At 47.2% G+C, this 17,649-nt stretch overlaps 1 pseudogene; it reads right to left on the bottom strand.

Annotated features, from left to right (window-relative positions):
• The window catches only part of LOC118382705 (testis-expressed protein 2-like), a 13,336-nt pseudogene extending 5,990 nt beyond the window's left edge, over positions 1-7,346 (bottom strand).
• Between the last annotated feature and the right edge of the window lie 10,303 nt (positions 7,347-17,649).

Here is a 17,649-nt window from a genome sequence, read left to right as displayed (position 1 = left end):
CCCACCTACCTACCCACCCACTGATCCATCCATCCATCCATCCATCCATCCATCCATCCATCCATCCATCCATCCATCCATCCATCCATCCACCCCCACCCAACCACTGACCCACCCAACCATGATCCATCCATCCATCCATCCATCCATCCATCCATCCACCTCCATCCATCCATCCATCCATCCATCCATCCACCTACCTACCTACCACTGACCCACGACCCATCCATCCATCCATCCATCCATCCATCCATCCATCCATCCATCCATCCATCCATCCATCCATCCATCCACCTACCTACCCACCCAACCACTGACCCACGAACCCATCCATCCATCCATCCATCCATCCATCCATCCATCCATCCACCTCCACCTACCATCCATCCATCCATCCATCCATCCATCCATCCATCCATCCATCCATCCATCCATCCACCTACCTACCCAACCACTGACCCACGAACCCATCCATCCATCCATCCATCCATCCATCCATCCATCCATCCATCCATCCATCCATCCATCCATCCATCCATCCATCCACCTACCTACCCACCCAACCACTGACCCACGAACCCATCCATCCATCCATCCATCCATCCATCCATCCATCCATCCATCCATCCATCCATCCATCCACCCACCCACCCACCCACCCACCCACCCACCCACCCACCCACCCACCTACTCATAAACCCACCAACCCCCACCCCCTTCGTCAACTCCCAGACTCACCCTGATCTTACTCAGCTTCTTCTGGATCTTATGGGCCACCAGGTCCACCCAGTACTTCTCCCGGAGGAAGTCCCAGAAGATCCTCCCCACCAGGGCATTGACCCAGGCCGGTTGGCCCTCTGCTGGGCAGCCCCCCTCTGCTGATGCCTCCTCACTGGGGAACTGGATAGAGGAGAGAACAGAACAGAGCCGGTTTACAAAACAAATTCACAGTAGGCGTGCTGATCTAGGATCAGGCCCCATCTCACTACTACCTACTCTACAACAGATGCTCACCACACAGGACATCAGAACAGAACACACAGCCAAGCCAGGGTCATATTCTTTAGTGCAGACCGCAGCAAACAAGTCACAACAAATCAGTCAAATTCAGGTAGGTCCCTCCCGTTTTGGTTGTTTGCTTCCGTGCCCAATGAATAGGACACAGCCAGGTACACTGCTCCTATTAATATCCCAGCCAGGTGATATCTGAACCATTTGGTCCACTCAGCATGTATACAGCATCTTGCTGAGTCAGTCAGTATCTATCCTCCTCTCACCAAGGCCAAAGATTGACTGGACTGTAACTGTAACTGTGGCTGTATTGATGTATTCTAATCAGTGTGAGTTATGTTAAGGATTTTAACGATGGTTAACGGTTCAGAGGTCAAGAACCCAGATACTGTATGTAGTGTGGTACGTTTGAGCAGATCTGTATGGGGAAGAATAAACGTCTTGGTATTGAAACACCATTGAACCACCAGGTTAATAGTCCAGTCTTGTAGCGTACCCTCTTCCTGGCTGTGGGGCTTCCCTGGTCACTGTGGCAGGGGCTGGGGCTGGGGCTGGGACTGCTACCCTCTAAGCCAATGAGGCGGCTCATGTAGGAGCCGTAGTCCACCAGGTCACGCAGGCCAATCGGAGAGGGCAGGTGCTCCGTACTGTCCATACTGGAGCTCCCACTGCATAACACCTCTGGGGAAGAGACAGATGGAGAGAGAGAAGGAAGGAAGTGGGGAGAGATGGAGGAAGATAGAGTGAGGGAGAGAGTCAAGAAAACAGGCGGACAGGTCAAGTGGCAGAGGAGGTAAGGAACAGAGGGGGGATTCAATACTAATTATATATGAAAAATGACAAACCACTGATTTCTGTCCAGGGTGTGCACCCTATTCCCTATGTTTTGCACTATTTTTGACCAGGACCCACAGGGAATAGGGTGCCATTTGGATATAACCAACCATGTCAGTAGGGGGCAGCACGGTTTCTTACCAGACTTGGGCACGTCTCTGATTGGGCTGCTCTTGAACTCTGACTTCGAGGCTAACAGGAAGTGCTGGAACCAATCCTCCTTCTCTCTTCCTGTACGACCAAAAAGGTAGAGAGTGTCGGGGAGGCCCTGTGTCTGTGTGTCTGGGAGTGTCTGCTTGTCTGTCCTCTCCTCCTCCTCCTCCTCCTCTTGTCCCTCTTCCACTCTCTCCTCCTCCTCTCTCCCCACCTCTCCCTCGGCCAGTATGATACAGATAGGGTACTTCTTATTCCAAACTCTCTTCCGTGCCAAGGCAGCAGGCAACAGGGAGACCTGGATTGAAATAAGAAACAAGAAATAATGAACAACTTACTGTAACAAAGCCTTTATAAACCCTTTATGAAGCCTAGATGCTTCAGAAATCCTTAAGCAAATGTCTATATGGACACACTGACCTTGCAGTTGGCCAGTTGGTAGCAGCGCGAGCGCAGGAACACAACTTCATGGGGCGGTTCGTCGAAGGCTGCCTGTCGGGGGATGTTGGTGCGGGGGTAGGCCAGGCGTAGGCAGCTGCCCTCCAGGGTGGCATACACAGAGTGGGTGAGCAACGGGTGGTAGGTCTCTGGGTCGTACACGGGCATCTCGTTCATCCAGCCCTAGAATGCATGGAGGATGTTATAGTACAGGTTTGGGTTGTGTCTGGAATGGCACCCTATTCCCTATATAGTGCACTCCTTTTGATCAGGGCCCATAGAGTCTTACCGTGAACAACAGCATTTCACCCAACACTTTCCCTAAGAGGAAAAATGGGGTTTCCGTGCTCCAACAGCAGGAGAAGAGGTGGACACCATAAGAGGTAGAGGCGCGACACTCTCTTTATTTTATTGAATACTTCTGTGCTGTTTTTACTTCTGTTTTTTAGTTTTAATACATTTGCAAACATTTATAAAAAACTGTTTTCTCTTTGTCATTATGGAGTATTGTGTGTAGATTGATGAGGACATTGTTTTATTTAATCCATTTTAGAATAAGGCGGGAACTTCACAAGATTTTTCAAAAGTCAAGGGGTCTGAATACTTTCCAAATGCATTGTATCTATCACAGGATATACATGTCTTATCTATCACAGCAGACTGGCTCTATACATGTCTTATCTATCACAGGAGACTGCCTCTATACATGTCTTATCTATCACAGGAGACTGGCTCTATACATGTCTTATCTATCACAGGAGACTGGCTCTATACATGTCTTATCTATCACAGGAGACTGCCTCTATACATGTCTTATCTATCACAGGAGACTGCCTCTATACATGTCTTATCTATCACAGGAGACTGGCTCTATACATGTCTTATCTATCACAGGAGACTGCCTCTATACATGTCTTATCTATCACAGGAGACTGGCTCTATACATGTCTTATCTATCACAGGGGACTGCCTCTATACATGTCTTATCTATCACAGGAGACTGGCTCTATACATGTCTTATCTATCACAGGAGACTGGCTCTATACATGTCTTATCTATCACAGGAGACTGCCTCTATACATGTCTTATCTATCACAGGAGACTGGCTCTATACATATCTTATCTATCACAGCAGACTGGTGCTATACCTGTCTTATCTATCACAGGGGACTGGCTCTATACATGTCTTATCTATCACAGGGGACTGGCTCTATACATGTCTTATCTATCACAGGAGACTGCCTCTATACATGTCTTATCTATCACAGGAGACTGCCTCTATACATGTCTTATCTATCACAGGAGACTGGCTCTATACATGTCTTATCTATCACAGGGGACTGCCTCTAGCGCTCTGGGGTATTGGTGAGGTTTTTTTGTTTGTTAGTGTTTTTCTCTCACTCAAATAAACTCACCTTATTTTCACTTTCTTACATTGTGTTCACTTGGACAGTCACAGCTGTTTACTTTTGCTGTTGTTGTTTGCAGTTGCTTACCATGAATTTCTCTTAAAGGTGATATGTACATTGACATTCTTTTGTTGTCAGATATTGTGACAGTTAACTTTGACAGTCAGCAAATCTGTCTCAAATCTGTCTTCCTTCCCTGCTGTAATTGTTCTAGTATAACCCTTCCTAGTATTACCTGAATACTCATTGGTTATTGAGCGCCGTGATTTACCTGTAGTCAAATCTACGGCAGTGAAACCAGAGCTAGGGGCAGCTCTCTACTACCATTTTACACTACTGAGCCAAGTGGAGCTGTACTGGACAGGCATGGTTACACCTCCATCATAGTTGCTGCAACCACGCTGGAAAGAACAATATGAAAATAAAATATTCAAGCCAGACCAGTACAGGTTGGGTCGGCCCTACAGTGTGAATCAGGTACGTTTCTGTTCCTCTGAGGCAGAACTCGGGCTTAGTGCTTAGGTAACGTAGTCACGCTGTGACATTCATCTGCTTGTCTGGCATGTCTGATTGTTCACCTACTGGACTTGGAAGACACACAGAAATTGATAATAAAAAGATTGTGGGGGCTGTTTTGTTAGACTTCAGTGCGGCCTTTGAAATGATCGATCATAGTCTGCTGCTGACAAAACGTATGTCTTATGGCTTTACGGCCCCTGCTGTGGATAAAGAGTTACCTGTCTAACAGAACATAGAGGGTGTTCTTTAATGGAAGCCTCTCCAACATAATCCAGTAGAATCAGGAATTCCCCAAGGCAGCTGTCAAGGCCCTTACCTTTTTTCAATCTTTACTAATGAATTGCCACTGGCTTTGAGGAAAGCCAGAGTGTCTATGTATGCAGATGACTCAACATTATACATGTCAGCTACTACAGCGGCTGAAATGACTGCAACACTTAAAAAAGAGTGTGTGGTAGGAATAAGTTAATCCTCAATATTTCTAAAACTTAAAGCATTGTATTTGGGACAAATCATTTACTAAACCATAAACCTCAACTAAATCTTGTAATAAATCATGTGGAAATTGAGCAAGTTGAGGTGACTAAACTGCTTGGAGTAACCCTGGATTGTAAACAGTCATGGTCAAAACATATTGATACAACAGTAACTAAGATGGGGAGAAGTATGTCCATGATAAAGCGCTGCTCTACCTTCTTGACAGCACTGTCAACAAGGCAGGTCCTACAGGCCCTAGTTTCTACCTTCTTAACAGCACTGTCAACAAGGCAGGTCCTAGTTTTGTCGCACCTGTTCAGTCGTGTGGTCAGGTGCCACAAAAAAGGATTTAGGAAAATTGCAATTAGTTCAGAACAGGGCAGCACGGCTGGAGAGCTAATATTAATAATATGCATGTCAATCTCTCCTGTCTCAAAGAGGAAGAGAGATTGACTTCATCACTGCTTGTATTTATTTATGTCGAATGCACCAAGCTGTCTGTTTGAACTACTGGAGCACAGCTCGGACACCCATGCATACCTCACAAGACATGCCACAAGAGGTCTCTTCACAGTCCCCAAGTCCAGAACAGACTACATAGAGCCATGACTACATGGAACTCTATTCCACATCAAGTAACTCATGCAAGCAGTAAAATTAGATTTAAAAAAACTGATTAAAATACACGTTATGGAACAGCGGGGACTGTGAAGCAACACAAACATAGGCACACACACACACACACACACACACACACACACACACACACACACACACACACACACACACACACACACACACACACACACACACACACACACACACACACACACACACACACACACACACACACACACACACACACACACGATGGCATACACACTATACACACACACGTACACATGGATTTTGTACTGTAAATATGTGGTAGTGGTGGAGTAGGGGCCTGAGGGCACACGGTCTGTGAATGTATTGTAATGTTTTTAAATTTGTATAAATAATTATTAATAAATACAAATACAGATACTTGCATTTTATGTACTAAGTTGTATACATGCATACTGTAAACTGAAATACAACACTGAATGCAGCATGCAACATTGTATTGGCTTATAGCCTTAAAAGCTTCAACCTAATTTGACTGTTTTGTAGTGTTCTACTGAGCTAATTTGTGTTTCTTATGTCTTGGGTTCAGCTTAGAGCCAACTGAATTAATCAAGACAGAAATATCACAGCTGCTACAGCTAATGGACTGGGAGATGGGACACGATACAAAGCACAGAGTGACAACACAGGTCTGCCACGAGGATAGACAGACGTTAAACCACAACCAATCCACAATCAATCCATCAGACTAGCAAGTCAACTGGCCTAGATACAGAGGGTTTTAAACTGGGCTCTGGGGTTATTAGCACTGCGTAGCTCCAGCTCTAGAAGGCCAAGGGCCAGAGGGAACACAGGGACTTCCTGGGCTACAGTAGACTGACATGGGATCTATCTGGACCGGGCGGCTATAAGCCCCTCATTCCTTACTAATCAAAGGCCAAGGGGCAGAGGATGTACAGGAACTACATGGGCTACAACTGAGGGAGATGGTATGCGTCCCAAATGACATCCTATCCCCTATGTGGTGCACCACCTTTTAACAGAGCCCTGGTCAAAAGTAGTGCACTACAAAGGGAATAGGCTGCTATTGCGGAAGCAGCCCCATGGCTCTAAGCCCCTCAGTTCTCACTATCCTCTCTAATCAGCACCTGGCCTCATTCACTCACCCATTCACTGAAACAAAGGTCTCTACTCCTCCACTCTATAGAGACCAAGACAGTAGTAATGATTGTTACCATAGATACAGCATGTGGCTCGTGCTTTGGTTCATGAGACAGAAATGTATCAACTATAAAAAATAAATAAAAAATTGATGAAAGCCTGTTTTCTTTGTATTTTTAAGGGCTGACCATCTGCCTGCCTGCCTGCCTGCCTGCCTGTCTGCCTGTCTGTCTGTCTGTCTGTCTGTCTGTCTGTCTGTCTGTCTGTCTGTCTGTCTGTCTGTCTCTCTGTGACAATCTGTCTGTCCGTCCATCTGTCTGTGTTGTCCTACTGTAACTCTATCTATGTTACTTGTGTGTGTGACCACTCCCATATCCTCAAACTCACCTCCAGGACTTCTGCATCTGTGCGCAGCCCACCAACAGGGTCCGAGGGCAGCAGGCTGTTGTCTTGGGACCACCGGGCCCCTGTAGTGCCCCAGGGGGGCAAAGATCTGGAGCGCGGACGTGGCGTTAACACCAGGACCACCACCAACCCTAACAGGAACCCACATGCTATCCCCAGGGACAGCCCAGTCACATAGGAGGGCAGAGGGAGCACAAAGAAGCCATAGGCAAGTACGCCCACAAACAAGAGCCAGCGGACAGGCACTGAGGCTACAGGAACCCCAGGAATCCTGCCTCGAGCCTGGGGATGGGTTCCTCGATGCTGACCTCTGGTACCAGCTCCACTGGTTCCGACCCCTGGACCTCTACTACCTGGATGAGGTCTCCGTTGGTGCAGATCTCGTAGAGGCTATCCCCCAGCTGGCTATGGTGCTCTGGGGAAAGTGAGGGCTTCAGAAGGCCCTTCCTGGGTCTCCTTAGTGGGGTTTCACACACACCCAGTTCACTGTCTGTTCCACGTCTGTATCTTACTTGTGTCTCTGTGCTCCCATCTTCAATGTTCAATGGCGTCCCACTCCCACCACCTCCACAGCTACCAAAGGAGGCAGGTGAGTCCCCGACCCCCAGACACCTTCTGTTTGGGGCTCCCGAGCTCGACTCGTCCCCCATCATTTTACCCCACATGCTCATGGGGTCCTGTATGGCCTCCGAGAACTTCCTCCGCGTGTCCTCGAACTCGGTCATCAGGGAACTTCCTTTGGGCTCCGTGGGTGAAACGGGGACGGGGTGCCATCCAGCTATCATTCCCAAAACCAGCCTCCTGGAGCTTGGGTTGGGTCTGGGTGAACTGCTTCCAGGGGTGCATGTGGAGCTTGGAGTCCGACTTGGAGAGGTAGACCTCGGGCTCGAGGTGGGAGATCTCGGTGGAGAGGGACTTGACCAGGCTGAGGAGGGGTTTGGAGCTTCTCAAGGAACCAGTCTCTTTGGTCTGCAGCTCTGTGGAGGAGGACTTCACCAGGCCGGGGGTGGTGACGAGGCCATGGCCAGGTCAGCCAGGGAGCCCGGAGAGGAGGGGGAGAGGGGGATGTGGAAGCCCGAGGAGCGACGTCCCTGGCCTGGCTCCAGCCCCAAACCTAGCCCCAGGCCTGAGTCGGGCCTACTGTCCCTGGCCTCCATGACTCCAGTCTTGTCTTTGGAGAAGACCACTGTAGGGCCCTCCCTGACTCCAGGCTTGTCTTTGGAGAAGACCACGGTAGGACCCTCCGTGAATCCAGGCTTGTCTTTGGAGAAGGCCACGGTAGGGCCCTCGCCCTCATCATGGCGCTCCAGAAAGATAAGCTCACTGTCCTCCATGCTGTTCTTCTCTCTGCCTCTGACAGTTTGTAAGACTGTGACTGTTACTTAATATGCACAGTACTCACATTCAATCTGAAATATGGTTCCATCCCTCTCTCAGTTTTCATGTATTGAAGATGTGTATATTTAGCTGCTGTAGCTATGGAGACGTGGTCCCCCAAACACAGTGGTTGGCTGTAGGGTAGCAAGACATGGTGCTGGGGTGGTGCTGGGGCTCAGTGGGTGCTGCACGGTGAGTAGCATTCTCTTCCCCAGTCTGAGTCGTCACTCAACCACAGGACTCTGGAGACATGGGGAAGAAAGAAAGGCGACATTGAGTGATATTTTCCTATTCATCAAACATCAATCAAAAATGTTATATAACATAAGAATACACTCATTTTAGTAACATCACCCTGGTTGAGGATGATGGATGTCAATCATACACACACACACACACACACACACATCCCTGAAGGAGGACAGTAGAGGTTGTGTCCCAAGTGGAACCATATTCCCTACAGGGTGCCATTTGGGACATAGCATCCGTGTCTGGGACATAGCATCCGTGTCTGGGACATAGCGCCCTGCACGTTTCTTCATCCTGGTTATCTGACACTTATCCCCCCCCACACCCCACACCGTACAGCACTACACAGACTGTACCACCCACACCATTCAACACTAGACAGACTGTTTCCCCTACACCATCCAACACTAGACAGACTGTCCCCCCACACACCATTCAACACTAGACAGACTGTTCCCCCACACCATTCAACACTAGACAGACTGTTCCCCCACACCATTCAACACTAGACAGACTGTTCCCCCCCCCACACACCATTCAACACTAGACAGACTGTATCCCCCCCACACCATCCAACACTAGACAGACTGTTTCCCCCACACCATTCAACACTAGACAGACTGTTTCCCCCACACCATCCAACACCAGACAGACTGTTCCCCCCCACACACCATCCAACACTAGACAGACTGTTCCCCCCACACCATCAACACCAGACAGACTGTTCCCCCCACACCATCCAACACCAGACAGACTGTTCCCCCCCACACCATCCAACACTAGACAGACTGTTCCCCCCACACCATCCAACACTAGACAGACTGTTCCCCCCACACCATCCAACACCAGACAGACTGTTCCCCCCCCACACCATCCAACACCAGACAGACTGTTCCCCACAACACCATCCAACACTAGACAGACTGTTCCCCCCACACCATCCAACACCAGACAGACTGTTCCCCCCACACCATCCAACACTAGACAGACTGTTCCCCCCACACCATCCAACACTAGACAGACTGTTCCCCCCCACACCATTCAACACTAGACAGACTGTCCCCCCACACCATCCAACACCAGACAGACTGTTCCCCCCCACACCATCCAACACTAGACAGACTGTTCCCCCCCACACCATTCAACACTAGACAGACTGTTTCCCCCACACCATCCAACACTAGACAGACTGTTCCCCCCACACCATCCAACACTAGACAGACTGTTCCCCCCACACCATACCAACACTAGACAGACTGTTTTCCCCCCACCATCCAACACTAGACAGACTGTTCCCCCCACACCATCCAACACTAGACAGACTGTTCCCCCCACACCATCCAACACTAGACAGACTGTTCCCCCCACACCATTCAACACTAGACAGACTGTTCCCCCCACACCATACAACACTAGACAGACTGTTACCCCCACACCATTCAACACTAGACAGACTGCCCCCCCACACCATCCAACACTAGACAGACTGTTACCCCCACACCCCCATTCAACACTAGACAGACTGTCCCCCCACACCATCCAACACTAGACAGACTGTCCCCCCACACCATCCAACACTAGACAGACTGTTCCCCCCCACACCATCCAACATTAGACAGACTGTTACCCCCCCCACACCATTCAACACTAGACAGACTGCCCCCCACACCATCCAACACTAGACAGACTGTACCCTCCCACACCATCCAACACTAGACAGACTGCCCCCCACACCATCCAACACTAGACAGACTGCCCCCCCCACACCATCCAACACTAGACAGACTGTTCCCCCCCACACCATCCAACACTAGACAAACTGTTCCCCCCACACCATCAAACACTAGAGTGCCCTGTCCCTGACTAATGGCTTTAGGTTCAGCCCCTTCTCCTCTCCCCTTCTCCTCTTCTCTCTCATTTTGTTTGTTTCTTTTCTTTTCCTCTGCCTTCCTGTCTCGTCCACGTCCATCTCTTCTCGCTCCTCTCTTCTTCCTTCTCACCCTCTCCTCCCTTTCTCTCTCACCATCTCCTCTCTTACCATCGCTCTCCTCCCTTTCCCTCTCACCATCTCCTCTCTTCCCATCGCTCTCCTCCCTTTCCCTCTCACCATCTCCTCTCTTCCCATCGCTCTCCTCCCTTTCCCTCTCACCATCTCCTCTCTTCCCATCGCTCTCCTCCCTTTCCCTCTCACCATCTCCTCTCTTCCCATCGCTCTCCTCCCTTTCCCTCTCACCATCTCCTCTCTTCTCACCCCTCTCCTCCCTTTCCCTCTCACCATCTCCTCTCTTCCCATCGCTCTCCTCCCTTTCCCTCTCACCATCTCCTCTCTTCCCATCGCTCTCCTCCCTTTCCCTCTCACCATCTCCTCTCTTCCCATCCCTCTCCTCCCTTTCCCTCTCACCATCTCCTCTCTTCCCACCCTCTCCTCCCTTTCCCTCTCACCATCTCCTCTCTTCCCATCGCTCTCCTCCCTTTCCCTCTCACCATCTCCTCTCTTCCCATCCCTCTCCTCCCTTTCCCTCTCACCATCTCCTCTCTTCCCATCGCTCTCCTCCCTTTCCCTCTCACCATCTCCTCTCTTCCCATCGCTCTCCTCCCTTTCCCTCTCACCATCTCCTCTCTTCCCATCGCTCTCCTCCCTTTCCCTCTCACCATCTCCTCTCTTCCCATCGCTCTCCTCCCTTTCCTTTTCACCCTCTCCTCTCCTCTATCCTTTCCTTTCCTCCTTCCCTCTAGGTGAAGAGGGGAACTGCTCTGGTCTGTCAGGCAGCATCAGCCCTGACTGTGGATGTAAATATAAATAGAATATGGGTGGGTGGTAGGCGGCATGGTGGGCTGTTCCCTTCTGAAGCAAACTGTTTTGAGTGTGCACTTGTGCATGTCTGCGTGCATGCTTGCGCGTGTGTGAGTGTGTGTCTTACAGAGAGAGAAAGAGAGAGATTCCAACATTGGTGAGTCCCTTCACTTTCTGGATTAATCTGAGAAGTAGGACAGTGAACAAATTTAGGGTTTAATCCCACTGTTGTCCAAGGACGGACACTCCTAATCTCTCATTATGGACCATTACCCCAGTCAGATTACAGGTTTACACACGGATTGTGTGTTGTGGGTGTGTATGTGTGTGTGTTTTAGAGAGAGAGAGGAAAATAGACATTCCAAACACTGCGGAGGATGACGAGTGCCTCTAGACACACATTGACAGCCCGCTACGATAGAATAATAGACATAGAACACCATGTTTATTGAAAGCACACACACACATCAAACAGTTTGTTAAGCTGATGACACATTGCAGCCGAGGAAAGAGCCTCGTACATTTTGCCATAATGAGTCAAAGATGAATTTAACCAGTCAGCTATGGTTATGCAAATTCTAGAGAGGGGCGGGTGGTCATTAAACAGAGCTGGTTTCCTTCCAGAACGCTGAGTGCTGCAGTGTGTCCTAAATGGTGCCCTTTTCCCTATATAGTGCACTACTTTTGACCAGGGCCTATAGGGCTCTGGTCAAAAGTAGTGCACTGTATAAGGAAAATGGTGCCATTTGACACACCCCTGGTGCACTGCTGACATTAGGCCTAATCAACTCAATGGACTCTCCCGAGGGAAATCAGGGAGTCCTGTCGGAGTGGAAAATCTGTAAAAGTGAAACAAGCTTTCACCTACTTGTCTCCACGTGTCAATCATTGTCTTATAGGGAGATTAGAAATAGAAGGTGATGCTAATGCTATGCTAATGCTAACTCAAGAGCTGAACCTCATATGAGTCCCAAACAGAGTACTGGGGAAAAGGGCTCTGGGGAAAAATAATGCACTTTGTAGGAAATAGGGTGCGATGAGGGACGCAGCTACCATCATCACCATGAGTCACATGCCAACGAGGACAAAGTTACCATCATCACCATGAGTCACATGACAACGAGGACAAAGTTACCATCATTCACCATGAGTCACATGCCAACGAGGACAAAGTTACCATCATTCACCATGAGTCACATGCCAACGTGGACAAAGTTACCATCATCACCATGAGTCACATGCCAACGTGGACAAAGTTACCATCATCACCATGAGTCACATGCCAATGTGGACAAAGTTACCATCATCACCATGAGTCACATGCTAACAAGGACAAAGTTACCATCATCACCATGAGTCACATGCCAAAGAGAACAAAGTTACCATCATCACCGTGACTCACATGCCAATGAGGACAAAGTTACCATCATTCACCGTGACTCACATGCCAATGAGGACAAAGTTACCATCATTCACCGTGAGTCACATGCCAACGAGGACAAAGTTACCATCATCACCGTGACTCACATGCCAACGAGGACAAAGTTACCATCATTCACCGTGAGTCACATGCCAACGAGGACAAAGTTACCATCATTCACCGTGAGTCACATGCCAAAGAGAACAAAGTTACCATCATTCACCGTGAGTCACATGCCAACGAGGACAAAGTTACCATCATCACCATGAGTCACATGTCAATGAGACAGTTACCATCATTCACCGTGAGTCACATGCCAACGAGGACAAAGTTACCATCATTCACCGTGAGTCACATGCCAACGAGGACAAAGTTACCATCATTCACCATGAGTCACATGCCAACGAGGACAAAGTTACCATCATTCACCGTGAGTCACATGCCAACGAGGACAAAGTTACCATCATTCACCGTGAGTCACATGCCAACGAGGACAAAGTTACCATCATCACCATGAGTCACATGCCAACGAGGACAAAGTTACCATCATTCACCGTGAGTCACATGCCAAAGAGAACAAAGTTACCATCATTCACCATGAGTCACATGCCAATGAGGACAAAGTTACCATCATCACCATGAGTCACATGACAACGAGGACAAAGTTACCATCATCACCATGAGTCACATGCCAACGAGGACAAAGTTACCATCATTCACCGTGAGTCACATGCCAACGAGGACAAAGTTACCATCATTCACCATGAGTCACATGCCAACGAGGACAAAGTTACCATCATTCACCGTGAGTCACATGCCAAAGAGAACAAAGTTACCATCATTCACCATGAGTCACATGCCAACGAGGACAAAGTTACCATCATCACCATGAGTCACATGCCAACGAGGACAAAGTTACCATCATCACCATGAGTCACATGCCAACAAGGACAAAGTTACCATTATCACCATGAGTCACATGACAACGAGGACAAAGTTACCATCATTCACCGTGAGTCACATGCCAACGAGGACAAAGTTACCATCATTCACCGTGAGTCACATGCCAACGAGGACAAAGTTACACATGCCAACGAGGACAAAGTTACCATCATCACCATGAGTCACATGCCAACGAGGACAAAGTTACCATCATCACCATGAGTCACATGCCAATGAGACAAAGTTACCATCATCACCATGAGTCACATGCCAACGAGGACAAAGTTACCATCATCACCATGAGTCACATGTCAATGAGACAGTTACCATCATCACCATGAGTCACATGCCAACGAGGACAAAGTTACCATCATCACCGTGAGTCACATGCCAACGAGGACAAAGTTACCATCATCACCATGAGTCACATGTCAACGAGACAGTTACCATCATCACCATGAGTCACATGCCAACGAGGACAAAGTTACCATCATCGCCGTGAGTCACATGACAACGAGGACAAAGTTACCATCATCACCATGAGTCACATGCCAACGAGGACAAAGTTACCATCATCACCATGGGTCACATGTCAGACTGGATTATCTTTAATCCTCCATATTAAAAGCTGTATGTCACTTAGGATGTGAATCACAGGGAATACACACTGCCAGACACACATAGCCAGACAGACACACATACACATTGCATGCTTACACACACATACATAGGCTTACACAGTGACTGACTGGCTGAACACACACACACAAAGTACATGCACACACACTGTCATAGCACACCGTGGCACAGTTGTGACAGTTGACAGTGTGCATTCCAATTAGTAACCATGCTGAGTAAGGGCTCAGAATATAATAACTGACAAATGAATATCAGGCAAAGCTCTACTTAGCTCGCATAATCCAGACCCAGGGTATTTGGAAGAATCTTTCCTATTTCTATTTCTGTTAAACATGTCAAGTCTGGGCCAGTGACACTCCTGAGTACAGGGACAGTGATCCTCTCCTTTAAATCTGAAACATTGACTGTTCTACCATAGAGATAGGACAACTGGTTTATGTATATGGTTCTAACCTTGTAATTAGAATGAGTAGAATGATTGACCAGTCAAATTGCCAAGATCAGCGCGGTTCCAAGCCCGTTCTATTCATTCTCTTTCTACGGACCAACCACCCTTTTCACTGCTTGTCAGACTACATCAGATAAATCCTAACAAATGTCCCACATTCAAAGCTGAATGGAAACCAATTATAGTGCCATAATACATATCAAAGTGGTTATGAATGTGCTCTATATATTGTAGCTATATCAGATGTCCTCAGTCCCAGATCACACAGTTCTTGCTGCTCCGCCGATGGGATCATTTGGGTTCTGTCTCTTTTACTTTTGATATTGGCAGTGGGTGAGTCTCAATTATGTCTTTGTTTCCTCGGGTCCCTCTCCTTACTTCCTTTGCAAAACCCATTGGAGGATAAGATTTAAGGAGAGGAACATAAGATCTTCTGCTTGAATTGTTATGTTTTTCAACTAGTTCTCCAACTATGGGGGAGGGGCATAATAATAATAAATACAATACACACTACCGTTATACATTTTTTGGGTCACTTAGAAATGTCCTTGTTTTTGAAAGAAAAGCCATTTTTGTCCATTAAAATAACATCAAATTGATCAGAAATGCAGTGTAGACATTGTTAATGTTGTAAATGACTATGGTAGCTGGAAACGGCTGATTTTTAATGGAATATCTACATAGGAGTACAGAGGCCCATTATCAGCAACCATCACTCCTGTGTTCCAATGGCACGTTGTATTAGCTAATCCAAGTTCATCATTTTAGAAGGCTAATTGATCATTAGAAAACCCTTTTGCAAATATGTTAGCACAGCTGAAAACTGTTGTTCTGATTAAAAAGCAATAAAACTGGCCTTCTTTAGACTAGTTGAGTATCTGGAGCATCAACATTTGTGAGTTCGATTACAGGCTCAAATGGCCAGAAACAAATACCTTTCTTCTGAAACTCGTCAGTCTATTAAATGTTCTGAGAAATGAAGGCTATTCCATGTGAGAAATTGCCAAGAAACTGAAGATCTCTTACAACGCTGTGTACTACTCCCTTCACAGAACAGCACAGACTGACTCTAACCAGAATAGAAATAGGAATGGGAGGCCCCAGTGCACAACTGAGCAAGAGGACAAGTACATTAGAGTGTCTAGTTTGAGAAACAGACGCCTCACAAGTCCTCAACTGGAAGCTTCATTAAATAGTACCTGCAAAACACCAGTCTCAACGTCAACAGTGAAGAGGTGACTCCGGGATGCTGGCCTTCTAGGCAGAGTTGAAAAAAGCCATATAGACATTCCATGAAAAGTCAGCCGTTTCTAGCTACTATGGTCATTTACAACATTAACAATGTCTACACTGTATTTCTTATCAATTTGATGTTATTTTAATGGACAAAACATGTGCTTTTCTTTAAAAAACAAGGACATTTCTAAGTGACCCCAAACTTTTGAACGGTAGTCTATATATATAAAAAGGGGATTGGAAATGATAGCTGACCTATCCCTTGAAAAATACATATATCCTGCTCTAATGTGCTTTGAGAAGGAGACAAGGACAGAGGAAAAGAGGAATCAGGATAGAACCAATTGAGATTGAGAACCTTTGGCCTTTCATACTGAACCAATGTATACAATCAGGCTGATGTGAGAGCCTAGACATGGGTCTAATCTATAACAGATACCAATGGCATTATCTTAATCAATTTTGACTTCACAGTCAATCTAGATCAATCCACACTGACAGGGATAGTAAAACTCTCTTCCTTCGAAATCCTTGAGTCAGCAAACGTTTGGAAGCATTTCAGACATACTCCTTGGTGGACAGGTTTAGTAGAAACTGAAACTGCAGCCACAGGCACTGATATGGGTCCATAGAATTCTGTGGGTAGTGAGTTAGCCATACTGACTAAAAAGAATGCATGCTTCAATTCTTTATTCATCATTATAAGAAGATACATAATTAATACATTAACGAAAACATGTACTATTTTTAGTTGGTATGAGTAGTATTACGTTTGTGTACAGGCTGGATCTATAGGCCTACTGCAACTCTCTGACAGCCATCGTCTGTCAAGGTTATCTGCAATTCTCACCTACTCCTGGTTAGCCACAGTCAATGTGTAACAGCACTGTTTCTGCAGTATCGTGTGAGAAAATGGTCACATGGATTAGAACGCTATGCATACTGTATCGATGTGGTGTGTTGAACAAGGACAGGAGACCAGGGTGAATAGTTGACTACTGTCCTCTATGGGTGACTGTCCATGGGAAGAGATGGGAGACCAAGGTGAAAAGTTGACTACTGTCCTCTATGGGTGACTGTCCATGGGAAGAGATAGGAGACCAAGGTGAATAGTTGACTATTGTCCTCTATGGGTGACTGTCCAGGGAAGAAAGGAGACCAAGGTGAAAAGTTGACTACTGTCCTCTATGGGTGACTGTCCATGGGAAGAGATAGGAGACCAAGGTGAAAAGTTGACTACTGTCCTCTATGGGTGACTGTCCAAGGAAGAGATAGAGACCAAGGTGAAAAGTTGACTACTGTCCTCTATGGGTGACTGTCCATGGACCAAGGTGAAGAGATAGGTGAGACCAAGGTGAAAAGTTGACTATTGTCCTCTATGGGTGACTGTCCATGGGAAGAGATAGGAGACCAAGGTGAAAAGTTGACTACTGTCCTCTATGAGTGACTGTCCATGGGAAGAGATAGGAGACCAAGGTGAATAGTTGACTATTGTCCTCTATGGGTGACTGTCCATGGGAAGAGATAGGAG

Source organism: Oncorhynchus keta, unplaced genomic scaffold (assembly GCF_023373465.1).
Source record: "Oncorhynchus keta strain PuntledgeMale-10-30-2019 unplaced genomic scaffold, Oket_V2 Un_scaffold_9739_pilon_pilon, whole genome shotgun sequence".
Classification (NCBI taxonomy): Eukaryota; Metazoa; Chordata; class Actinopteri; order Salmoniformes; family Salmonidae; genus Oncorhynchus; species Oncorhynchus keta.
This window is presented reverse-complemented; position numbering and strand designations above follow the sequence as displayed.